Consider the following 27,577-nt stretch of genomic DNA (forward strand, 5'->3'; position numbering starts at 1 on the left):
CCCACACACAGTATGATGGTCACCCCAGCTCCACACACAGTATGATGGTCACCCCAGCCCCACACACAATATGATGGTCACCCCAGCCCCACACACAGTATGATGGTCACCCCAGCTACACACACAATATGATGGTCACCCCAGCCCCACACACAATATAATGGTCACCCAGCCCGACACACAGTATGATGGTCACCCCAGCCCCACACACAATTTAATGGTCACCCAGCCCAACACACAGTATGATGGTCACCCCAGCCCCACATACAATTTAATGGTCACCCAGCCCCACGCACAGTATGATGGTCCCCCAGCCCCACACACAGTACGATGGTCACCCCAGCCCCACACACAGTATTATGGTCACTCCAGCCACACACACAGTATGATGGTCACCCCAGCCCCACACACAGTATGATGGTCACCCCAGCCCCACACACAGTATGATGATCAACCCAGCCCCACACACAGTATGATGGTCACTCCAGCCACACACACAATATTATGGTCACCCCAGCTCCACACACAGTATGATGGTCACCCCAGCCCCGCACACAGTATGATGGTCACCCAGCCCCACACACAGTATGATGGTCACCCAGCCCAACACACAGTATGATGGTCACCCCAGCCCCGCACACAGTATGATGGTCACCCCAGCCCCACACACAGTATGATGGTCACCCCAGCCCCACACACAGTATGATGGTCACCCAGCCCCACACACAGTATGATGGTCACCCCAGCCCCACACACAGTATGATGGTCACCCAGCCCCACACACAGTATGATGGTCACCCCAGCTCCACACACAGTATGATGGTCACCCCAGCCCCACACACAATATGATGGTCACCCCAGCCCCACACACAGTATGATGGTCACCCCAGCTACACACACAATATGATGGTCACCCCAGCCCCACACACAGTATGATGGTCACCCCAGCCCCACACACAATTTAATGGTCACCCAGCCCAACACACAGTATGATGGTCACCCCAGCCCCACATACAATTTAATGGTCACCCAGCCCCACGCACAGTATGATGGTCCCCCAGCCCCACACACAGTACGATGGTCACCCCAGCCCCACATACAGTATGATGGTCACTCCAGCCACACACACAGTATGATGGTCACCCCAGCCCCACACACAGTATGATGGTCACCCCAGCCCCACACACAGTATGATGATCAACCCAGCCCCACACACAGTATTATGGTCACTCCAGCCACACACACAGTATGATGGTCACCCCAGCCCCACACACAGTATGATGGTCACCCCAGCCCCACACACAGTATGATGGTCACCCCAGCCCCACACACAGTATGATGGTCACCCAGCCCCACACACAGTATGATGGTCACCCCAGCCCCACACACAGTATGATGGTCACCCAGCCCCACACACAGTATGATGGTCACCCCAGCCCCACACACAGTATGATGGTCACCCAGCCCCACACACAGTATGATGGTCACCCCAGCTCCACACACAGTATGATGGTCACCCCAGCCCCACACACAATATGATGGTCACCCCAGCCCCACACACAGTATGATGGTCACCCCAGCTACACACACAATATGATGGTCACCCCAGCCCCACACACAGTATGATGGTCACCCCAGCCCCACACACAATTTAATGGTCACCCAGCCCAACACACAGTATGATGGTCACCCCAGCCCCACATACAATTTAATGGTCACCCAGCCCCACGCACAGTATGATGGTCCCCCAGCCCCACACACAGTACGATGGTCACCCCAGCCCCACATACAGTATGATGGTCACCCCAGCCCCACACACAGTATGATGGTCACCCCAGCCCCGCACACAGTATGATGGTCACCCCAGCCCCACACACAGTATCATGGTCAACCCAACCCCACACACAGTATTATGGTCACTCCAGCCACACACACAGTATGATGGTCACCCCAGCCCCACACACAGTATGATGGTCACCCCAGCCCCACACACAGTATGATGGTCACCCCAGCCCCACACACAGTATGATGGTCAACCCAGCCCCACACACAGTATTATGGTCACTCCAGCCACACACACAGTATGATGGTCACCCCAGCCCCACACACAGTATGATGGTCACCCCAGCCCCACACACAGTATTATGGTCACTCCAGCCACACACACAGTATGATGGTCACCCCAGCCCCACACACAGTATGATGGTCACCCCAGCCCCACACACAGTATGATGATCAACCCAGCCCCACACACAGTATGATGGTCACTCCAGCCACACACACAATATTATGGTCACCCCAGCTCCACACACAATATAATGGTCACACAGCTCCTCACACAGTATGATGGTCACCCCAGCCCCACACACAGTATGATGGTCACCCCAGCCCCACACACAGTATGATGGTCAACCCAGCCCCACACACAGTATTATGGTCACTCCAGCCACACACACAGTATGATGGTCACCCCAGCCCCACACACAGTATGATGGTCACCCCAGCCCCACACACAGTATCATGGTCAACCCAGCCCCACACACAGTATGATGGTCACTCCAGCCACACACACAATATGATGGTCACCCCAGCTCCACACACAATATAATGGTCACACAGCTCCTCACACAATATGATGGTCACCCCAGCCCCCCACACAGTATAATGGACACCTAGCCCCACACATGGTATGATTGTCATCAGGGTCTGCCTAACTTTATTGTGTTCATAGTGGATTTGATTTTTCTAATACTATATCGGTATTGACAAAGAAAAATGTAGAACAAGACCTAAACTACCTGCAACTGAGAAAAGTTACAAAGTCTCACAATTTCGTATGCTGAATTTCAATGTTATTTCAAATACATTTAGTGAATTTCTTTTTGTCTTTTTTTTTTTTTCACACAGATCAACAGGACTGCATATGAAGCTGCATTTTCCAACACGGTATATAACATCTTTAGAAAAGATTTTGGTACTGTGCAGCAGCTGGTGTTGTGAATCAGGCCGTGACCAATCAATACCGGCTACTTCACAACACCAGGGTTGTACCACACCCTTGTCTTCACCTGGGAACATAGATGTCAAAGATCAACATCAAGTCTGAGATATGCAGCAATGATGAATCTTGAGATATCATGGTTTTCTTATCTATATATACAATTTATACAACTGCTATAGAAATCTACATTGTAAATATTTATGAAATGTTTACTTCTTGTAAGTATGAAATACAATATTTGTGGTTAGATGTAAAGCAAACAGGGCAACAGACAATAGTAAAGAGCCCAATTATATGATCTGATGTAAATTGTACTATTCATTTTCTTTGGTATTTAACATGTTAGGCAGGGCCTAGATATTAACATTCTGGAACTAGAATTCCTGATCAATGTGGCTGTCAGATGCATTTTGTCCTCTATTGAAGAATCTTCTGGACTTCTTTACAATAAAGATGTCACCAATAGGAGATCCTGTTCTGCCAATTATTATTAAAGTGTTACATCTAGCATATGGGGCCCACTGATGTGGAGCTTAGGTGGTCTCTTTTGGTAGGTGCCTAGCATACCTTATCTCAGGGCTACTGTATCTCATCAATAAGACAGATGTAGCAAAAGCTCCTCTACAGTCATCATTGCCACCATGAAAGCCATCTACATGCTTTGTAAACAATAATTTGTGATTGGCTGACATATACTGAAACCTCCATCTGTTTTACACTGACAGCTCAGTGGAAGAGTTAAAACTGCCAAAAAGGTAAAAAAAATGCCCTACTTCTGGGACGGCCTCTCTGGCCTCCTTCATGTATCCTCGGCTCCCTTATCCCAGTTCCAGGACTCATATATTTTCTATATATTAGAAAGTACCTTGATTCCATGTACCCCACTGATAATGACAACAGACATAGCAACTGTTCATAGTCATAGAAAATGTATCTTTTTATGAGTGAGAGCTTTTGTTGTATGTTCTTCCCATGGTGAACGGCCAATAACGCTTTGAAACGGTTACACAAATAAAATCATTTCTTCTACATGGATCTTCTTTTCTACGGCAGCGCGGTCTTTTAACCCTTTGCTTTCCAAATTTGAACTGAATAAGATAATCTAGCCAGCAGGTCTCCTTGAGGAGAGACAGTCACACCTTATAGCTGAGGCTTCTCATTCAGCCAGCCAAACCTTGCTCTACGCCGATGAAAAAACATCTGTAGATTGGGTGTCTGGCTTGGCTAACATCCTTGGTCATGTGGCAATGATTGTTAAAGGATTGGGCACTGACTTACCGGTTTACCTCCAATAAGTCTACCTATAGTAAACTGCTCTTAATAACGACCTCCAATAAGTAAAACTAGGAAAATATTTTTCGCTTTTCCGGGATAGGGCTAATTTGCATGTTTTTTCCAATAATCATTGCCAATTAGACAATATGTTCAGCTGGTCTCCTTACGAAGAGCCAATTTCCCTCCAAGAATGGACACCTGGAACGTTTGTACGGCTGTTGTCCACATTTCCATACGATGAAATGACAAGAACGGATTCTTTTATTTAGTGCAGCACAAAACGATTTGCCTTTTATTTTTTTTAAAGAAAAATGTGCTATTTTATTTATTAGCTTATACACAATGGAGGCAGCTGTTGGCCAATATGTTGGAGATTTCCATAATTTAGAAAAAGTCAGTCCTAAAAGCACCGTTAAGATCAGTCCCGGCAGTATGGAGTATTATGTAGTGTGCATGCCCTCGTGATCCTCACAGCTGAACTCAGAATGCCTCCGATGAAATATTTGAGCATCATTTACGGCATTCGCAAGGGATTAATTGAAGGATAAAATGTGGGTGAAGGAAATTACAGGACTGCCTGGCATGCTCTGGAGTGTGCTTGACAAGGAGGAGGATATGGGACAATGCTTTTAAAATTGGTTGCTATGACAACAGAATGAAGATGCAACATTCTCTGGCAGCATTCCTCAGCTGCATGCTGGGTTTTCCCAGTCTTATTTAATATCCATCCACAGAGGTCTGTTTATAAATACTATTTATATTCCTGCTAAATTGATAGGTTCTCTATGGAAAATAACATATTTTGTACAGAACAAAAAAAAAAGTGCTGGCGCCTCTTAAAATACCGATTGGTTTAACGCATCCTGCGCACATTAGCCTTACACATTGCCTCCTTGGTAGAGGTGTAAAACCAGATATTACAGATATTTTTTACATTTGTTTCCAAACTGTACAGAGTGAACGCTTGATACTGTATCTACAGTGACAGTATGGTTTCTACAATGCGGCAACTCATGGTTATTATTACTTTCATGATATATGTTAATGCCACATCAATGAACGGATCAACAGCGTAATGACTGTCTTTCTGTCAGATAAGACAAGTTGGCACATGAACAATTATTTGAAGGTTTACCAATAGTGATGGGCGAATAGTAAAATATTCGGGTTTGGATTATTTGTACCGAATATCTAGTACTATTCCAGTATTCGTCATGAATAACGAACCTAGTCAATGGGGAAACCGAGCATTTTTCTGGGAAATCTGAAGAAAAATGCTCTGGTTCCCCATTGACTTGTATTACAGGCAAGGTACTGACAATAATCCAGCAATAGATTCAAGGAAATCCACTATATGTATAAAACTGGGCTGTGGAAATAAATCTGTATATGCCACTACAATATCTCCTCGACCTGTTTTGCATTTTTAATCATTTTTTTTGGAATACTACACCAATAAATGTTAATTTTTATACATACAGTGGTACCTCGCTTAACAAGTAACCCACTTAACGAGAATTTCGCTTAACAAGCAAAGCTTTCTGTAAATTTGTAACCTGGTTTACGAGAAAGCAAAATCCTCACCGCATACACTTCCAATTCCGTACATCCACCGCGCTCTGACCCGCACTAACATCCACACAAACACACACATGTACACACAAACACACACGCACGCACACACATACAGTATTATGCTCACCTTACCTTCCGTTCCACCGCCGGTCTCATGGTTCTTGTAGTTCCCGGGTACATCGCGACATCCTCGCGGCGATCTACAAGTACCATGAGGCCGGCGGTGGAACGAAAGGTAAGGTGAGCATATAATATGTGTACCTTCCGTTTCATCGCCGGCCTCCTGGGTCCTGTAGTTCGCCGCTCAGCTCCACTCCAGGCTGTGCATCGACATCCATAGCAACGAAGCAAGAACTTCCTATCACCGCTACTCAAAGGCAGCGCGCTGGCCAATCAGAGGCAAGCGGCTCTGCCTTTGACGTCAGCGCGCTGGGAGCAGAAGTTCCTGCCTCGTCGTTATGGTAACCCGATACACAGCCCGTACCGGAGAACAGCAAGTCCCAGGAGACCGGCGATGGAACGGAAGGTAAGGTGAGCATGCGTGCTTGCGTGTTTGTGTGAAATTGTGTGTGTGTGTGTGTGAAATGACAGAATAGGGGAACAGGATGGGACATTTAACAAGTTGTGGAACGAATCGTCTGCATTGCAATGATTTCCTATGGGAAATCTTGCTTTGCTGAACGAGTAACTTGGTTAACAAGCACACTCCCAGAACAGATTGTTCTTATTAACCAAGGTTCCACTGTATAGTGGATTTCCTAGAATCTATCTCTGCATCATTCTCCATACCTTACCCATTCTCTCCTACTGGATCAGTGCTGATGACCCCAGGATTACACACATGGATCAGTTCTCTGGTGGGGTGAGCTGACTTTTCCTTTTTTCTCTTCATTTACTTGCATTAGGTTTCTAAAGCTGCTTTCACACTTTCGTGTTTTGCATCCGTCACAATCCGTTTTGTGACTGATGGGACAGATGCGTCGCAGTTTGTTGTAAAACTGATGCAACGGATCTGTTAAAAAAACTGATCCGTCGTATGTTTAAGTTTTTATTTGTGAAAGGTCATTTGGTAGTGTAAACCTATGTGAAGCTAGGGGAGAAAGAGAGACAGAGAGAGCGAGAGATACCAGAAAGGAATTTACACATCTGAGCATGCTCGGTTGATAATAAAAGACAGATCCGTCGACGGAATCTATCATTTGACGGATCACAACGGATTCCGTCGCCCATAGACTTCCATTATAACACATGACGGACGCCGATGTATCCGTTGCTGTCAGTTTTTTTGCCGCACAGAAAAAAACATTACATTCTGCGTTGCTTCCGCCCGACAGTCAGACAATCCACGACTGATCCGTCGCAAAACAGATGCAACGTGGGCCATCAATCGCAATCCGTCATTAATACAAGTCTTTGGGAAAAAACAGAATCCTGCAAAATATTTTGCGGGATTCAGTTTTTCTTCAAACCGACGGATTGTGACGCGAGCGAAAAAGACGGAAGTGTGAAAGAAGCCTTATTCGTGATGAATACTAGAATAGTACTAGGTAATCGGTATGAATATTCTGAACCCCGAATATTTTACTATTTGCCCATAACTATGTCAGTGATTCTGGTACGTATAAAAAAAAGCACAAACGTACAAGAATCACTGATGTGTGAAAGGGGCCTAAAGGAGATTAATAGAAAGTCTATGACGAGAGCCGATCTCTTGCTGTTTATAGAGCTCTGAGGGGTCATCAGCACCAAGACTCACATCAGTCAAAAGTTCTCATATGTCTCTATGGCATGTCCAATGTTTTATAGAAGTCCAGTTACACTTTAAACTTCACCGAGGATAGATAAAGTGAAAACTATGTAAAATGTGACTGTATTATATTAAAGGGTTGTTCCACTACATGATATTGGTGATCCTTAGAATAAATTACGCTGCTATCGACTCTGCAAACTCATTGGTGGGGCTGCTGAGTGTCGATCTGATATTGATTACATAAGGTAGATTTAAAATCTAATTGTAAAAATAAATAAATTAAAAATAAAAAAAACAAACAGTTTGTCTTGTATACCCTGTGAATTATAATGGTAAATAAACCCAGTGCAGATTTCGGCACATATGATATGACCAATGACTGAAGCCTAACCTACAGTGCCTACAAGTAGTATTCAACCCCCTGCAGATTTAGCAGGTTTGATAAGATGCAAATAAGTTAGAGCCTGCAAACTTCAAACAAGAGCAGGATTTATTAACAGATGCATAAATCTTACAAACCAACAAGTTATGTTGCTCAGTTAAATTTTAATAAATTTTCAACATAAAAGTGTGGGTCAATTATTATTCAACCCCTAGGTTTAATATTTTGTGGAATAACCCTTGTTTGCAATTACAGCTAATAATCGTCTTTTATAAGACTTGATCAGGCCGGCACAGGTCTCTGGAGTTATCTTGGCCCACTCCTCCATGCAGATCTTCTCCAAGTTATCTAGGTTCTTTGGGTGTCTCATGTGGACTTTAATCTTGAGCTCCTTCCACAAGTTTTCAATTGGGTTAAGGTCAGGAGACTGACTAGGCCACTGAAACACCTTGATTTTTTCCCTCTTAAACCAGGCCTTGGTTTTCTTGGCTGTGTGCTTTGGGTTGTTGTCTTGTTGGAAGATGAAATGACGACCCATCTTAAGATCCTTGATGGAGGAGCGGAGGTTCTTGGCCAAAATCTCCAGGTAGGCCGTGCTATCCATCTTCCCATGGATGCGGACCAGATGGCCAGGCCCCTTGGCTGAGAAATAGCCCCACAGCATGATGCCGCCACCACCATGCTTGACTGTAGGGATGGTATTCTTGGGGTCGTATGCAGTGCCATCCAGTCTCCAAACGTCACGTGTGTGGTTGGCACCAAAGATCTCGATCTTGGTCTCATCAGACCAGAGAACCTTGAACCAGTCTGTCTCAGAGTCCTCCAAGTGATCATGAGCAAACTGTAGACGAGCCTTGACATGACGCTTTGAAAGTAAAGGTACCTTACGGGCTCGTCTGGAACGGAGACCATTGTGGTGGAGTACGTTACTTATGGTATTGACTGAAACCAATGTCCCCACTGCCATGAGATCTTCCCGGAGCTCCTTCCTTGTTGTCCTTGGGTTAGCCTTGACTCTTCGGACAAGCCTGGCCTCGGCACGGGTGGAAACTTTCAAAGGCTGTCCAGGCCATGGAAGGCTAACAGTAGTTCCATAAGCCTTCCACTTCCTGATGATGCTCCCAACAGTGGAGACAGGTAGGCCCAACTCCTTAGAAAGGGTTTTGTACCCCTTGCCAGCCTTGTGACCCTCCATGATCTTGTCTCTGATGGCCTTGGAATGCTCCTTTGTCTTTCCCATGTTGACCAAGTATGAGTGCTGTTCACAAGTTTGGGGAGGGTCTTAATTAGTCAAAAAAGGCTGTAAAAAGAGATAATTAATCCAAACATGTGAAGCTCATTGTTCTTTGTGCCTGAAATACTTCTTAATACTTTAGGGGAACCAAACAGAATTCTGATGGTTTGAGGGGTTGAATAATAAATGACCCTCTGAATAAACTTTTCACAATTTAAAAAAAAAATAAAAAAAGAAATAACATTCTTTTTTGCTGCAGTGCATTTCACACTTCCAGGCTGATCTAAAGTCCAAATGTCACAATGCCAAGTTAATTCCGAATGTGTAAACCTGCTAAATCTGCAGGGGGTTGAATACTACTTGTAGGCACTGTATAGTAAGTCATACTAATATGTCATTATTTCCCTAGTATTGTATTGTCTAATTGAAACTTTTTTTTTTTTGCAACACCAACAGTGTCAACTGATTTCAAAGATGATAGCAGTTATAATTATGTGTCCATTTTGAACATATAAATTATATCCCTGCGTTCTCTCATTTTTACTATGTTGATTTAGGCTTTTCTGGATCACAATAAACACTCTGGATGTTTTATTTATTTGACCAGTAAAAATCCATTCAGATGTTTTTGCTAGAGTGAAAATTAAAAAATAAATCAATTAAAAAAAGTAAAAAATTGAAGGAATTGCCTTTTTGTAATAGAGTATTGTGCCTCAGGATCTGCTTCTTTCACTATTAGGCCAGAATTCCAATGCAGCATGAAATGATCATGCAGGGTGGCACAGTGCAACAGAGGGATGGTAAAATGTGTCTGCCAGACTGGCATATTAGAGGGAGCAAGCTGTACTGCAGCCAACGGTGTTCTTTCTGAATGACTCTGTTATTCCTGGCATCAGTGAAGCATCGACCTGGAAATTCACCATGCTTGATTGGCACAAGACACTACTCAGGCATCTTAACATGCTGAAAATTCCTGCCATGTCATTTCCCAGTACGCTGTGTGCTCTACAGAGCAGAGGAAGATTAATTTGGGGCCGTTGCACATTTTTTGCAGATGATTGCACAATGGAGTTTATTTGTTGTACCATAGCATTGATCTTTTCCTATACAGAATCTATAAAGTTTATGTATTAGCTATATACTATTTAGCATAATCAGACTAAAATGTCAATTTACTATACATTGAAGTACTTATGTTCGAATAATAAATGTATAAAAATATTCACTAGTTAAAGGGTAAGCGTGCAAATTCCTAACTAAAACTTAACATTTAATGATACTTCTAAAAGGTAAAATACCACAATTCATGTGAATAAAGTGACTTCGTGCACAGAAGAGAGAGGGAAAATCAATCCCTACAATGTCCACTCCCTCCTGCGCCCTACCTAGCCGTGGAGGTTGGCACCCTAAAGATACGTAGTGGCGCCCCCACTCCTCGACTGCTGTCCCTGCTATGTCCCTGTGAACCCCTAAACACAAAGATAAGGTGTAGTGCGCATACATAAAGTGCAGTGCAAATATATAAAGTGATACTGTGCATGTATGGAGCTCACAATCAACCTCAAAAATCAAGAGGCCACAATCGTTCTGAGTGAGACCTCATTTATAGCAGGGACATATAATACTTAGCTTATACTGCCTCACGCCTCAACGCATTTCCCCATTTCATGGTTCATCAGGAGGCCGATATCAATCTGTTGTGGCCCGATATACCTATGACGGCCAGTATGCTGCTAGATTTTCATGATGCTAAGAATGCTAGATGCTAGAATAATAAATGTATAGTACAATGCTAAAAGTAATCATTTATCATTACAAGTGAGACCAAGAACATAAAAAGGTTTGATACTGACAAATGTTGTTTTTTACAGATTATGCTTCCATTTTTATACTGACAATTTGCACTTTAACATTATTATGAATGGTGATCAGATTAATTGCAAAAAATTGCAAAGTCATTCTTTGCCATGAAAATAAATGTTATCACTAAAACCTCATTTCCACGGATTTTCAGCCCTGTCATAAAATCCAGAATCCGTCCTTTCCACAATTCTCAAACTACAAAAATGCTAGTGCAAGTCCTCATAATCTCCCGCCTTGATTACTGCAATATCCTCCTCTGTGGCCTCCCTTCTAACACGCTCGCCCCCCCTCCAGTCTATCCTTAATTCTGCTGCCCGACTGATCCACCTCTCTCCTCCATACCACCCCTCTTCTCCTCTCTGCAAATCCCTCCATTGGCTCCCAATCCTCCACTGTATCAAATTCAAACTACTAACACTGACCTACAAAGCCATCCATATCTGTCTCCTCTGTATATCTCTAAACTAATTTCCTGCTACACTCCAAAACGTAATCTACGGCCCTTCCAAGATCTCCTTCTCTCCTCCTCTCTCATTCATTCCTCATGCAACCAACTCCAAGATTTCTCCCGAGCATCCCGTCTTCTGGAATTTGCTACCTCACCACGTCAGATTATCTGCTACACTTGCAAGCGTCAAACAGAACTATCTGTTCAGAAATGCCAATAATCTCCAAAGACCCCACTGCGTCACCACCACCACAGCTACTGCCTCACCACCGTGCGGAGCTGCCGACCAAACAACACCCCACCTATTGTCTCCTCCCCAAAATCCTATAGAATGTAAGCCTGCAAGGGCAGGGTCCTCTTCCCTCTGTACCAGTCTGTCTATTGTAATTTGTATATGTATTCTGTATGTAACCCCCTTCTCATGTACAGCACCATGGAATTAATGGTGCTCTATAAATAAATAATAATAATTAATAATAATAATAAAAAATGACCTGCTTACATCATGTCAGTGATCTTCTCATATCTCAGGAGAAAGTGTTAATCAAGACAAGGCGACAGAGTAACAAGAGCAGGGGGGGTGTCGATGCTTTAAGTCAGTGTGTTCTTCCTTACACCAAATGTTTCATGTTGAACTGGACGCAGGATATAATCGTAGCTGCAGAGTGGAGCAAAACTTTATTTTTAATCTTGCCTCTCCATTGCAGAGATATTAGCAATCAAAATATTTGGCACCTTAAAAGTCCAAGTGAGTGTTATCTGAGAGTTCTCGCTGGGGGCGTGTTCTTCTTCTCCCTGTATGATGATGACCAATCATAAGCAGGCAGAAAAATTAGAAGGAAAGAAAACATTCTACCACTATAGCTTTTTTTAACAGGTTTTTCAGTGTGTGAGATATAATTATGCTTATGTCTGCTCTGCTCAAACAACTTGTACTCGCTCTTGAGTGAGTGCAGGCTGTCATTACATCTCATACAGGAGCAGTCTGTTGTGGGCTACTACTGCTACCTGTGACCCCTGCATGTCAAGAGGAAGAAGGTGCTCTGGACATATGAGAAAAAGTAGAACTTTTAAGCTAAATACAAAATGCTATGTGTAGTAGAAAACTAATACTCCACGTCTCCCTGAAAACACCATCCCCACTGTCAAACATGGTGGTGGCAGCATCATTGGCAATGGGCAAAAATTTCTAGATATGCAAAGTTAGTAGAGACATACCCCCAAAAGACTTGCAGCACATCAAATGCACATCACAATTTTCAGATTTAGAAAATATTTAAAAACCCATATATAATTTCCTTTACACTTCACAAATACTTGCTACTTTGTGTTATATCCCATAAAATCCAATAAAATAAATTTACGTTTATAGGTATAACGTGACAAAATGTGGAAAGGTTTATGGGGCATGAATATTTTTTCAAGACACTATATCTTTATTGCATCCCCTAATAGTATGGCCAGAAATATTTATATGTATAACTATGGTAAACCATTTGTTGAAATACTGAGCCCTTAGTTGGAATACATTAATCATAGGACAAGACAGAACTTAGGGGCATAAGCAGTCAAATATTTGGAGCTTTCAATTTCAAAACATGTTTTTAGTGGTCAAAAGTCCCTTTTTCAAACACAGCTCCAAATGCTCTACTTCCACTCCCACCATGCATAGCTTCATAAAAAGTACTCTGAGTACCTTATGTCACCACTACGTGGCACACATTGCATATCCATTTATACAGTTATAGTTGGATTTATTGGTAGCCACATGTATCTGTTGCTTCTAACTTCACATCCTGGAACTAAAGGTAAGATTACATTCACTTTTCTTTATACAGTGGCATGCAAACGTTTGGGCACCCCTGGTCAAAATTACTGTCATTGAGAACAGTTAAGCAAGTTAAAAATGGAATGATCTATGAAGGGCATAAAAGTAAAGATGACACATTTCCTTTGTATTTTAGGCATTGAAAAAAAATATTTTCATCTTTTACATTTTTAAATTAACAAAAAAGGAAAATAGGCCAACGCAAAAGTTTGGGTACCCTGAATGTTTAGTACTTAGTACCACCCCTTTTGGCAAGTATCACACCTTGTAAACGCTTTTTGTAGCCAGCCAAGAGTCTTTCAATTCTTGTTTGAGAGATTTTCATCCATTCCTCCTTGGAAATGTCTTCCAGTTCTGTGAGATTCCTGGCTTGTCTTGCATGCACTACTCTTTTGAGGTCTAGCTACAGATTTTTAATGATGTTCAGACCAGGGGACTGTGAGCGCCATTATAAATCCTGCAGCTTGCGCATTTTGAGGTAGTGTATTGTGGATTTTGACTTGTGTTTAGGATCCTTATCCATTTGTAGAAGCTATCCTCTTCAACTTCACCTTTTTTTACAAATGATGTTATGTTTGGTCCAAGAATTTGTTGAAATGTAATTGAATCAATTTTTCTCTCTACCCATGAAATGTTCCCCGGGCCATTGGCTGCAACACAACCCCAAAGCATGATTGATCCATCCCTATGTCTAATAGTTAGGGTTATGTTCTTTTTCTGAAATTCTGTGCCTTTTTGTCCCCACACATCCCTTCGATCATTGTGGCCAAAGAGTTCTATTTTAACCTCATCGGTCCACAGGACTTGTTTCTAAAATGCATCAGGCTTATTTAGATGTTCCTTTGCATACTTCTGATACTGAATTTTATGGTGAGGAATAAGGAGAGGTTTTCCATGAAGGTCATGTCTGTGTAGGTGTCTCTGAACAGTAGAACAATGTACCACAACTCCAGAGTCTGCTAAATCTTGCTGAAGGTCTTTTGCAGTCAAATGTGGGGTTATGACTTGCATCTCTATCAATACTGTCATGACTATTATTTGGCTCTGACGGGGTTAAGTCCGGTGGGAGGGATTTGTTCAGTTGTGCCTTGTTCCGGGTCTCTTTCTGCTTTATTATGGTGTGGACTCCTCCGGGACGCCGCCAGTAATAGTTCCTGCTCTGCAGCGTGCGTACTGGTTCCTGTGAGTTAGCTCTGATCTGTTCTGCTACCCAGCTTGCCTCTCCCTGACCTCCATTCCACCTGTACTGTCTGTTCACCCTGTCTACCTGACCTTAGTCCCGTCCCGTGTCTCTTCCTCCATGCCCACCTTTGCTCTTACGTGCTCTCCTGTCCTCTGACCTTGGTAACGTTCTCTGACTACGGCTCTGCTCCTCCTCAGCTCCTTACGTGACTTCTCGGCTTCTTACCCCCTTGTTTCCATTTGACTTCGGCTTGCTCACCCCCCAGTAATAATGTGACATCCCAGATTGACTTTGGCTTGGCTACTCTTACTCCTGTGCTAGCGATCTCTGCTAGGCTTTTGTATTACTGCACTTCGGAGTTCATCTCCACTGAGTCACTGCGCTCCCTAGTCAAAGCTTGGGAAATACCATGAGCAGCTCTTACAGAAATTTTGCTTGGTCTTCCAGACCTTATCTTGACCCTCACAGTTCTTGTTAACTATAATTTCTTAATTACATTTCGAACTGAGGAAAGGGCAACCTGAAAAGGCTTTGCTATCTTCTTGTAGCCTTCTCCTGTTTTGTGGGCCTCCATTATTTTCAGAGTATTAGACAGCTGTTTAAAAGAACTCCTGGCTGCTGTATTTTGCCATGTTAGAAGAGGCTACGTTTTTATAAAGCTTCATCACCTGGCCTTTCCAAACAATGATAGTGAACAAGACATAACCAAAAAAGGCTAATTGAGGTCTGAAACCTTAGTCAAAGTTATCTCCAAGGGTGCCCAAACTGTTGCACTTTTTTGTAATTTTTCAAATGTAGAAGATGAACATTTTTTTTGCCTAAAATACAAAGGAAATATGTCATCTTTAACGTTATGGCTTTTTGAGATTATCTCATCTTCAACGTGCTTAACTATTCACAATAATAGTAATTGTGGCGCGGGGTGCCTAAACTTTTGCATGCCACTGTAGCTTTGCATATAGAACAAAAAGAAAACAAAAAAGTAACAAAATGCCTTACTGGATTGCTGCTAGATAAAATGAAAGAGAGACAAAGGGCTAATAGGACAGCAGAATCCCACCATGGAGAGAGCGCAAATTGATATGCGACAATTCTAGGAGATCATGTGAGAGGAGAATTTTCCGTTTTTTTCAGTGCTTCAGGTGTTGGGCCAGAAGTAAAGTTACAGCACACAGTGTGATCGTAGGCATAGTAATCGGACTTGAATAGACAAGGTGTTGAGTAAGAACAGTGGGTGGTGCAGAGAACTCAATCTAAGGGGCACTTTGCACACTACGACATCGCAAGCCGATGCTGCGATGCCGTGCGCGATAGTCCCCGCCCCCGTCGCAGCTGCGATATCATGGTGATAGCTGCCGTAGCGAACATTATTGCTACGGCAGCTTCACATGCACTCACTTGCCCTGCGGCGGCAGGCGGCCAATAGAAACGGAGCGGCGGAGATGAGTGGGACGTAAACATCCCGCCCACCTCCTTCCTTGCGCATAGCCGGCGTGAGCCGCAGTACGCAGGTAGGAGATGTTCCTCGCTCCTGCGGCTTCATACACAGCGATGTGTGCTGCCGCAGGAACGAGGAACAACATCGTACCATCTGTATTTCCCAATTCATGGAAATGCCGGACTCTACACCGATGATACAATAACGACGCTTTTGCGCTCGTTAATCGTATCAAAAAGGATTTACACACTACGATATCAACTGCGACGCCGGATGTGCGTCACTTTCGATTTGACCCCACCGACATCGCAGCTGCGATGTCGAAGTGTGGAAAGTGCCCCTAATTGTCAGGCTAAGTGAAGACATATAACAAAAATAATTATATTCAAGTATGAGCGTGTAAAAAATAAAAAAGCTTTGTCGTGTGTTTTTTTTTAAAACTATTAATAAAATTAATAAAAGTTATTTTATGATTTTAAACAAAAAGAAATAACATTATTGTATCTGGCCCTACAAAATACATTACACCACTTAAAAAAAGTGAGAATACTCTTATAATTATATATTTACAATCAAGGGTGACCGTACATGAAGGATTGTAGAATCTGTATGTGAGTACTCACCTGGTGAGGTAGATTCAAGGAGACACATGGCAGGGTGGACACAAGGTTGCAGGATTTTGGTGTAGAAAGTTAAGGCCCCGTCACACTAAGCAACATCGCTAGCAACATCGCTGGTAACGAACAACTTTTGTGACGTTGCTAGCGATGTTGCTGTGTGTGACATCCAGCAACAACCTGGCCCCTGCTGTGAGGTCGTTGGTTGTTGCTGAATGTCCTGGGCCATTTTTTAGTTGTTGCTGTCCTGCTGTGAAGCACAGATCGCTGTGTGTGACAGCGAGACAGCAACAACTAATGTGCAGTGAGCAGGGAGCCAGCTTCTGCGGAGGCTGGTAACCAATGTAAACATCGGGTAACCAAGAAGCCCTGTCCTTGGTTACCCGATATTTACCTTTGATACGAGCCTCCTCCGCTCTCACTGTCAGTGCCGGCTCCTGCTCTGTGCACATGTAGCTGCAGCACACATCAGGTAATTAACCCGATGTGTGCTGTAACTAGAAGAGCAAGGAGCCAGCACTAAGCAGTGTGCGCTGCTCCCTGCTCTGTGCACATTTAGCTGCAGCACACATCAGGTAATTAACCCGATGTGTGCTGTAACTAGGAGAGCAAGGAGCCAGCGCTAAGCATTGTGCGCTGCTCCCTGCTCTGTGCACATTTAGCTGCAGCACATATCGGGTTAATTAACCTGATGTGTGCTGTAACTAGGAGACTGGGGGCTGGTCACTGGTTGCTGGTGAGCTCACCAGCAACTCGTGTAGCCACGCTCCAGCGATCCCTGCCAGGTCAGGTTGCTGGTGGGATCGCTGGAGCGTCGCAGTGTGACATCTCACCAGCAACCTCCTAGCAACTTACCAGCGATCCCTATCGTTGTTGGGATCGCTGGTAAGTTGCTTAGTGTGACTGGACCTTTAGAAATCACATGGAATAAGGACCTGGAAAACAGGTTATTCTGGGTGGCAGAAAAACAAGCAAGACAGGACATATCAGAAGCCATAGAACCAAGAGGGCAGATGAAAAGGACGACAGGTTAGATGCACTACACAATTGCAGGTAGCAGAATCCACAGACGTTTGCAACGTTATATGAACAGACTTGAATAACAGTTTGTGATGCTTAATGGAGGTGTGCCGACCCCGCGTCAGCAGCCGGGCTGCTAGGATCCAGATCCGCAGTGACTTGAGGAGTCTCCGTACCCGGGGGTCGTGCGGCCACTCAAATAAAGGGGGGCTATGTACAGGGGATGGTGTGGAAAGTTCGTGACACCACCTGTGGTGTGTGGTAAGGGTGAAGTACCACCGCTGCAGCTTGGAGTACCCGGTGGCGATGGAGTGGGCAGCTAGGTGTTTAACCCCTCCACGGGTAGGGGGGAATGCCCCAGGAGTCGGTGTTGGCTGGGGAAACCGTGGGATGTAGGTTTGGGAGGCAGTGAGCAGGTAACTCACAGGTTGTAGTCGTGGTGCTGGATGAGGCTGTGCTGCTTTGGAAAGTCAGTAAACACACAGACTGTAATTTAACCAAACGTCCTGGAGTACCGCTGCCGCTGAGGAGGGGAGCACATCCAGTTGACCATTCCCAATGATGTTGCTTGGTGTGTTCCAGTCTAGTCCAACCCTCCGGGAGCTTCTACCCCTCAGCCTCTCACACTCTGAGGGCTGCTACCTCGCTGTCCTGGGAGCGCCAACTCCCCAGCCTGCTCTCCCCCTAAGAGCTACTTGAGAGCCCACTGCTTTCCTTGCTCCCCTGCCAACGACTGCTCAGTCACCTCCCACCCAGTCTGGTTAACCCTTCGGTGGGAGGCCCTTTCCTCACTGGACCTACCCACTGGTGTGTGAGTGTGGGATTTGCATGCTGGTCTTAGCAACATCATTGGGTGGCACCTGGAACCAAGGAGGAGATGGATACTGCACGGAAAGGAAAATTGACCTAATAGGCCAGGGTGTCACAGAAACAATCAGTTAAAAAGCAGGTAGCAAGCAAATGGTTTACCAGCAGGTCTGAAAAATAGCTGGAATCATCAATGACCGTGGGAGTGCTGAGGAGGACACATTTTGGCCATGGCGGTGAGTGAGTCCCTGCTGGGGAGAGGCGGGGCATTACAGGGACACCAGCGCTACATTATTGTTATGGCAATTGAAGAATATTTCTAGATATTGCTCCATGTACTGATTGGTAGAAGGCAGTACTGGGAAAAAAAATGTTAAAAATACTTGGGCCAACTGTGGAGCTGATGGAAGTCCTGATAATGGAACAAAACAATACATCTTGAAGAAACAATCCACTTCGACCCAGATAGTAGTGAAGCCTTGCACCTTAGTGAGATTTGTAACAAAGTCCATTGAAATTTTAGCTGAGATCTCTGGTAAAATAAGGAGAGGTTGAAGAGGAACAAGAAGTCTCGATGTGAGGATTTGAATTACTCACACTAAAGGCCACTTTACACACAGGGACCATTGGGGGGACCGCACGCCGTTTTTTTAAATTATTTATTTATTTCTCTGCTCCATAGTGACACGCCCACCGGTGGCTGTGATTGGTTGCAGTTAGACTGCTGTCACTCAGCGTGTGAGCGTATCTCACTGCAACCAATCATATTTGCCGGTGGGCGGGGAAAGCAGGGAATACGAGATTGTTTAATGAGCGGCCGCCTTTTTCAAAATAGTAAAAGCCGCCGGAGCTTTTATAACAGCAGTGCAGTGCCGCGCCGGAGATCGGGGAACGGTAAGTATGAGAGAGGGATGCTCACTTCCGTCACTCGTGGAATTAGCGGTCACCAGTGAATCCTTCATGGGTGACCGCTAATCATTATGCAGCACACAGACAGAGTCGCTGCATGACAATGAATTCGGGTGAAGTTCACCCGAGTTCATTCTCATCGCGCAACTCTGTCCTGCTGTCAGCCGACATGTAGTAACGACATTTTGCATCACACACGCAACATTTCTCACGGAAAACACAAACACATGTCAGTTAAGTTTTACATGCACACACAGACATTTCACACGCACATACGGCTAGCATACGGGATACACACGCAGGTCACACATACCATAAAAACGGACCTAAAAAACGGAAAACGGATCCGAAAAACGACCCGTATTACACGCAGGTGGTTTTCAAGGACGTTTGTTTCAGGCCTAAATGAGATATATTTCCAGGTCTGCAATGTCCTCAGTGTGGCAATGTACAAAAAGGAGACAAGATTTACCATCCTCTAACAGGTAAGATTTAAGGGTGCTTTACATGCTGCGACATCGCTAACGATATATCGTCGGGGTCACGTCGTTAGTGAGGCATATTCGGCGCCATTAGCGACATCACAGAGTGTGACACCAATGAGCGACGATCAACGAGCGCAAAAACGTGAAAAATCGTTGCTCGTTGACACGTTGTTCATTTCCTTAATATCATTGCTGCTGCAGGTACGATGTTGTTCGTCGTTCCTGAGGCAGCACACATCGCTATGTGTGACACTGCAGGAACGACAAACATCTCCTTACCTGCGTCCACCGGCAATCAGGAAGGAAGGAGGTGGGCGGCATGTTCCGGCCGCTCATCTCCGACCCTCCTCTGCTATTGGACGGCTGCCGTGTGACATCGCTGTGACGCCGCACGAACCGCCCCCTTAGAAAGGAGGCGGATCGCCGGCCAGAGCGACGTCGCAGGAAAGGTAAGTCCATGTGATGGGTGTTAGCGATGTTGTGTGCCACGGGCAGCAATTTGCCCGTGTCGCACAACCGACGGGGGCGGGTACGCTCGCTAGCGATATCGATACCAATATCGCAGCGTGTAAAGTACCCTTTACGCTACACAGGTATTCTTTACTTGTGAGTCCTCCTATGGGATTTACAGGATTAAAAAGGTGTTCACTACTCTGCAATAGTGGCCATATCCCTGTAAAAGTGATAGGGAAGGATTTTTTCAAATACCTTGTTCAGACAATTCTGCCTCTGAGCGGCACTATTGTGGTCCACTCATCCCCATGAAATGACCCCTGGGCTACATGACCTCTGAGATCTGGTGATGTCACATCAACTTCCCGATGACCTGACATAACTGAGCTCGGCCCCAGTCTTCCTGATTGAGCTGTGGGCAGAGTTTCACTGCTCATCACAGTCTAGTGTCAGTGCAGCATGTCACGCACGCTCTCCTTGACTAGAGAGCACTGCAAGCAGGAATGATGCTGGGCTGTGACGAGTGGTGAAACTCCGCCCACAGCCTCGTCACTCAGGATGACAGGATAGCCTTGGTGATGTCAGGTCAACTGGAAGTTGGTGGTGATCCCTTGTTTTCTCTGTGTGTTATGGAGTGTCCGGTTCACCTGGCACTCCCCCTCAAATTGCAGACTTGGACTAATGTGGGCTAAAAAAGCGAGAATAATAATGATAATAACTTAAATTTATATTGCACCAATATATTCTGCAGTACTTTACAATTCAGAGGGGACATGTACAGACACTATGAGATAATAAAAAAAACAAAATTCAACAGATACCAAGAGGAGTGAGGGCCCTGTTCGTAAGCTTACAGCCTATGAGGAAATAGGGGAGGCACAAAAGGTAAAAGGTAGTGCTTGTTTTCTATCATCCAGCTATCAATATAAATATGGGATTCACATAGTGCAGCATGAACAGAGGGCATGGAGGGTGTAAACAGATGATTAAAAAGGCACCAGATTTTGAAGAAAATATTGTAAGGTCAAAATGGTAGTAGTTAAATACGTTTTTAGGGCACGCTTAACACTGTTGGTATTGTGAATGAAGGCAATTAACCTGGGTAATGCGCTTCAGAGAATTGGTGACACTTGTGAGATGTCTTGGAGATGGGAGTGGGAGGTTTGGATTATAGAGGATGTCAGTCTTAGGTCACTCGTGCGACAGAGGGCACGGGTACGGTAGATAGACAGATGAGGGAGGAGATGTGGGGCAGTGTAGAATTGTGGAGAGCTTTGTGGGCGAGAGTGATAATTTTATATTGTATTCTTTAGTAGATGGGTAACCATTGCAATGACTGGCACAGAGCAGAGGCATCGGTGAAGCGGTTATAGAGGAATATGATCCTGGCTGCTGCATTTATGTTGGATTGGAGAGGGGAGAGTTTAGTGAGAGGGAGACCAATTAGCAGGGAGTTGCAATAATCCAGACAAGAATGAATAAGAGTGACAGTAAAGGCCCCTTTACACACTGGGACTTTCTGGCGATCCCACCAGCGATCCCAACCTGGCCGGGATCGCGACAAAGTCTCTGGTGAGTTGCTGGTGAGCTGTCAAACAGGCATACCTGGCCAACGACGCAGCAGCAATACGGATCTGCAGAACGACCTAGCTAGTTATTGGGGACGTGTCAAAGCAGCTTTTTGAAAGGGAAGTGGCTAACAATGTCGTTGTAATGGTGTCAAACACACCGATGCATGCTGCGCAGCGGGAAACAAAGGACCAAAAAATAGTCCTGAAACATTTGTAGCGATCAGCAACCTCACAGCGGGGGCCAGGTCGCTGATGCGTTTCACACACTGCAATGTCGCTGGGGAGGTCGTTATTACGTCACAAAACCGGTGACATTACAGTGATGTCGTTAGCGATGTTGCAGTGTGTAAAGGGGCCTTAAGAGTATTTGCAGCATCAAAGATAAGAATTCTAGAGATGTTTTTGAGATAGAGGTGACATGAAAGAAAGAGCGGGAGTGTAGTTTGAGCAAGAATAGAAAAGATTGGGTTGCCTAGAATTGGGAGAGAGAGGAGAGACTGCATGTGGTCTGTCCGAGAACTGCATTTTGGGAAACAATATGGTGCCAGCTACCAAAGATACAGTGAGCCAGACAGTGAGAGAGCCCTGGTCACCGTCCACAGAGACCTTTGCAAAGATCTTTTTACACCTAGGCCTGTGACTGGAACACGGGGGCATCCGTTACATCTTGAAGAAAGAAGGTTTAATCATAATCACAGACGAGAATTCTTTACTGTACGAGCAGTGAGACTATGGAACTCTCTGCCGCATGATGTTGTAATGAGTGATTCACTACTAACATTTAAGCAGAGCCTGGACGCCTTTCTTGAAAAATGTAATATTACCAGTTATGTATATTAGATTTTATGACAGGGTGTTGATCCAGGGAACTAGTCTGAATGCCGTACGTGGAGTCAGGAAGGAATTTTTTTTCCCCATTGGAGCTTGTTTGCCACATTGGGTTTTTTTTTGGTTTTTTTGCCTTCCTCAACATGTTCATGTTAGGCTATGGGTTGAACTAGATGGACTTAGGGGCACTTTGCACACTATGACATCGCAGCTGCGATCTCGGTGGGGACAAATCGAAAGTGACGCACATCCGGCGTCGCAGTCGATATCGTAGTGGTTAAAGCCTTTTTGATACGATTAAGGAGTGCAAAAACGTCCAAATCGTATCATTGGTGTAGCCTCGGTCATTTTCATAATATGGAAATGACCGATGTTACGATGTTGTTCCTCGTTCCAGCAGCATCACACATCGCTGTGTGTGAAGCCGCAAGAGCGAGGAACATCTCCTACCTGTGTCCTGCGGCTCACGCCAGCTATGCGGAAGGAAGGAGGTGGGCGGGATGTTTACGTCCCGCTCATCTCCACCCCTCCGCTTCTATTCGCCGCCTGCCGTGTGACGTCGCTATGACGCCACACTACCCGCCCCCTTAATAAGGAGGCGGGTCGCCGGCCAGAGCAACGTCGCAGGGCAGGTGAGTGCATGTGAAGCTGCCATAGCAATAATGTTCGCTACGCCAGCTATCACCATGATATCGCTGCTGCGATGGGGGTGGGGACTATCGCGCTCGGCATCGCAAGCATCAGCTTGCGATGTCGTAGTGTGCAAAGTGCCCCTTATAGTCTCCCTTCAACCTTAAAAACTATGACACTATGATACTATGATACCGTCGAATGAGTACAGTACCGAGATGCTCTGAGCAGAAGATGAAAATGTCACGTGGAGGAGTTGGGGGACCGTGAGAGAAGAAAAGCTCCCTCTGCCCTGAAAGGAAAAGTGTGCACCGACGAGTATCACAGCACCGAGCTCCTGGGTGTGGACTTGTTCACCCTCGACTGTATTGTGAGTTTTTACCTTGTGCGCACCTAATAGGGTATAATGTAAGTCTCAGTAGCCAGAGCACGGTAACCATGCAGCCCCAGTAGTGGAGGCCAGCTAGGTTGTTAGCGCAGTCCAGTTTGTGCTTGACTGTTTGTACTGTTGAATTGATCTTTGTAATAGCTGAGGCGACATATAGTTGGGGCGCTCCAGCTAGAATCTACAATATTGTGACTGTTGCCACGATAGTTACCCCCGTCACGTGCATAAACGCTTATTTCCTGCCTGTAAATAAAGCTATACCCTTGTTTCTGTGAACTTGTCTTGCATATCGTAATTGAACTCTCCACAACGGTGGTCCCTCAGGCAGGGCCGGTCTTAGCCTGAATGGCGCCCTGTGCAAAACTGCCCTTTGGTGCCTCCCCTACTGATTTTTTACCCAGTTTTCCAGGAAACAAATGAGGACAGGAGGCCATTTTTATATCCTAAGAAAATTGATCTCTTCAAATGTACAATAAATTACAAATTTGTGCTGGAGAATCTGCACCTCAAATCCACCACGTCTGATCTCGTTTTTTTAGAGGTCTTCCGATTTCAACCATTTATGCCATATCCATGGATATTACACCCCGCCCCAGCTCCGACTCCACCCCTCAAGCCTTCCACACTCACCACCATTCTTGGAAAAACATGTGTGTGTGTGTGTGTGTGTGTGTGTGGGTGTATATTTGTGTATATATTATCTATATATACACATACACACAGTTATGGCCAAAAGTGTTGGCACCTTTGAAGTTGTTCCAGAAAATAAAGCATTTCCCTTAGAAAATTAATAATACACCCCCTACACCTCCCCTCTCCATAATATACTCTCTACACCGCCCCTTTCCATATTCTCTCTCCCACACTGCCCCTATTTATAATATTCCCCCCCACACTGCCCCTCAGTGTACCCACACACGATATCCCTGTGTATAATATCCCCACACACTTCCCCTCTGTATGATACCCCCACACACACACACACACACTGCTCCTCTGTATAATATCTCTCCCACACACACTGCCCCATGTATAATATCCCCCACAAACACTGCCCCTAAGTAAAATATACCCACACAATGCCCCTGTGTATAATATTCACACAAACACTGCACCTCTGTATAATATCCCCCCACACTGCTCCTCTGTATATCCCCACACACACTGCACCTCAGTACACTATACCCCACACACACACTGCACCTCAGGATACTATCGCCCCACAGACACACACTGCTCCTCAGTATAATATCCCTCCACACACTGCTCCTCAGTATAATATCTCCCCAGACACTGCTTCTCTGTATAATATCCCCCACACACAATGCCCCTCTGCATAATACCCCTCCACACACTGGTCCTCTGTATAATATCCTCACATACACACTGCTCCTCTGTATAATATCCCCACACACACTGCTCCTCTGTTTAGTATCCCACACACATACACACACACTGTTTATCAATATATCCCCCATAAACACTGTTCCTCTGTATAATATCCTCCCACACACACTGCTCCTCTGTATAATATCCTCCCACACCCACTGCTCCTCTGTATAATATCCTCCCACACACTGCTCCTCTGTATAATATCCTCCCACACACTGCTTCTCTGTATAATATCTCCCCTCAAACACTGCTCCTCAATATATCCCCCTACACACACTGCTCCTCTGTATAATGTCCCCACGCGCACACTGCTCCTCTGTAAATACCAAGACACGCTTCCCATTTGTATAATATCCCACACACTGCTCCTCTGTGTTGCATCCTCCACATACACACACTGCCCCTCTATATATCCCCACACATTGCAACTCTGTATAATATACACACACAATGACCCTCTGTGTAATATCCCTCATGTACGCTGCCCCTTTGTACACTATCCCCCACACAACCTGCTCCTCTTTATATATATATATATATCCTCACACACACACAATGCTCCTCTGTATATCACCCCACACACTACCCCTATGTATACTATCCCCCCACACACATTGTCTCTCTGTATAATATCCTCCTGGTATATATGTCCAAATCCTGATATATATGTCTGCATCCTGGGCCCTTCCTGGTATGCATGTCCCCATCCTGGTTTATTGTTCCCTTCCTAGCATAAATGTCCTCTTCCAGGTATATATGTCCCCATCCAGGGACCCTCCTGGTATGCATGTCCCCATCCCAGTTTATTTGTCCCTATCCTGGTATATATGTCCAATCCTGGGCACCTCCTGGTATGTATATCCCACTCCTGGGCACATTCTGGTATATATGTCCCCATCCTGGTTTCTGTCCCCTTCTTGGTATATATGTCCTCCTCCTGGTATATATGTTCCCATCCTGGTTTATTTGTCCCTTTCCCAGCATATATATCCCCATCCTAGGCTCCTCCTGATGTGTATATATATTCCCCTCCTGGGCACATTCTGGTATATATGTCCCCATCCTGGTATTTGTCCCCATCCTGGTATATATCTCCTCCTTCTTGTGTATATGTGCCTTTCCTGGGTCACTCCTCGGATATTTGTCTACTACAAAAAGAAAAAAAAACAAACATTTTACTCACCCTCCCCGGCTCCCACGTCCTGCAGCGTCCTCTCTGAGCAGCGATGCATTTCAGCTGGATGTGTGCCCACCACACATCCAGCTAAAGCAAGGCAGGGGCTGCAGTCAGCTTGCGCTCCCACGACCCGGGGCTGGAGTCAGCGCCCCCCCCCCCCACCATCCGCGGCTGGGGTCAGTGCCCCCCCCCCACCCGCGGCTGGAGTCAGCAATCCCCCCGCGGCAGGAGTCAGCAGCCCCCCCCACCCCCTATGGCTGGAGTCAGCGTCCCCCCCACTCCCCGTGGCTGGAGTCTGCACCCCTCTGCGGCTGGAGTCAGCACCCCCCCGTGGCTGGAGTCAGCAGCCCTCTCACCACCCGCGGCTGGAGTCAGTGCACCCCCACCACCCGCGGCTGGAGTCAGTGCACCCCGCCCCCCGCGGCTTGAGTCAGCGCCCCTTACCCCCCGCGGCTGGAGTCAGCACATAGCGATGTGTGATGCCGCAGGAACGACGAACAATCAGCGGCATGCACCACCAACGATATTATGAAAAGGAGCGACGTGTCAAAGATCAACGATTTTTGACGTTTTTGTGATCGTTGATCGCCGCTCCTAATTGTCACACACTGCAATGTCGCTAACGATGCCGGATGTGCGTCATAAACACCGTGACCCTGACGATATATCGTTAGCGATGTCGCAGCGTGTAAAGCACCCTTTAGTGTTCATATAAATTCACGTATATTGGCAACAATCACTAATGTGCACGTATTGATGTAGTTTGTTAGTAAATGTTTTTTTAAATGGGATTTCTCCTAATCAGAACTTATAACATCCACAGGAGTGGTGATAAGTATCTGATCTATAGAGGTTTGTCCTGTCTGGCCCCCACAAATGCTGCGGATAGGTTATCAATTTTATGAGAAAATTCAAATGACATTTGTCTGACCAAAATGATATTATTCTGCATAGATTGTGTCTGAGATATCTGACATTTTCATAAAAAAATGTAGTATTGAAGAACAAGTGATTTATCAGGATAATGTTTCCTATCAAATCACTGCGGCCGAATACAATTTATCAGCATATCGATCAATCCAATAGCCTCCAAAACAAATCCTTAAAAAAATAAATTACAGTGATATGCCAAATATAATTTGTGATCCAACATTATTTTCAGAATTCATTATATAGAAATACAAGACCACAAGTACAGCAGCCTTTACAGGAATTGGACTGGTAACCATGGCAGCGCTAATTACTTCATGTTTTAACTGATTACATGCATATATTCTTCCAAAGTAACACTGAAAAATACCAATTTGCACTTGGTTAAAAATT

The 27,577-nt window shown here is 45.2% G+C and overlaps 1 long non-coding RNA gene across 2 annotated transcripts in view; it reads left to right on the top strand.

The window, feature by feature from the left end:
• Positions 1 to 27,577, top strand: part of LOC142243377 (uncharacterized) — a 296,303-nt gene that overhangs the window by 199,189 nt on the left and 69,537 nt on the right. The window contains exon 4 of one of the 2 annotated variants that reach the window (XR_012724361.1): positions 2,908 to 3,304. The exons of the other annotated variant lie outside the window; for it this stretch is intronic. This is a non-coding gene — a long non-coding RNA (uncharacterized LOC142243377). Of the gene's footprint in view, positions 1 to 2,907; positions 3,305 to 27,577 lie in introns of those variants that run through there. 2 annotated transcript variants of the gene reach the window in all.

This window comes from Anomaloglossus baeobatrachus, chromosome 6 (assembly GCF_048569485.1).
Source record: "Anomaloglossus baeobatrachus isolate aAnoBae1 chromosome 6, aAnoBae1.hap1, whole genome shotgun sequence".
Lineage (NCBI taxonomy): Eukaryota > Metazoa > Chordata > Amphibia > Anura > Aromobatidae > Anomaloglossus > Anomaloglossus baeobatrachus.